The sequence below is a fragment of the Chiloscyllium plagiosum genome, chromosome 16 (genome assembly GCF_004010195.1).
Source record: "Chiloscyllium plagiosum isolate BGI_BamShark_2017 chromosome 16, ASM401019v2, whole genome shotgun sequence".
NCBI classification, from domain to species: Eukaryota; Metazoa; Chordata; class Chondrichthyes; order Orectolobiformes; family Hemiscylliidae; genus Chiloscyllium; species Chiloscyllium plagiosum.
The window spans coordinates 75,706,921-75,707,315 of NC_057725.1; positions in this window are offsets into that span (position 1 = coordinate 75,706,921).

Consider the following 395-nt stretch of genomic DNA (forward strand, 5'->3'; position numbering starts at 1 on the left):
CTCCTGCGGAGCGCTTCTTTGATGTTTCCTCCGGTGTTTATATAGGACACTATATAGGACAACCAGGAAGACAGCTAACAATCCGCATACATGAACATCAACTAGCCACGAAACGACACGACCAGCTATCCTTAGTAGCCACACACGCAGATGACAAGCAACATGAATTCGACTGGGACAACACTACTATTATAGGACAAGCCAAACAGAGAACAGCCAGGGAATTCCTAGAGGCATGGCACTCATCCACAAACTCCATCAACAAACACATCGACCTGGACCCAATATATCGACCACTACAGCGGACAGCTGAAACTGACAACCGGAAGCGGCAGGGACAGGCCACTATAAACACCGGAGGAAACATCACAGAAGCGCTTCACAGGAGGCTCCCA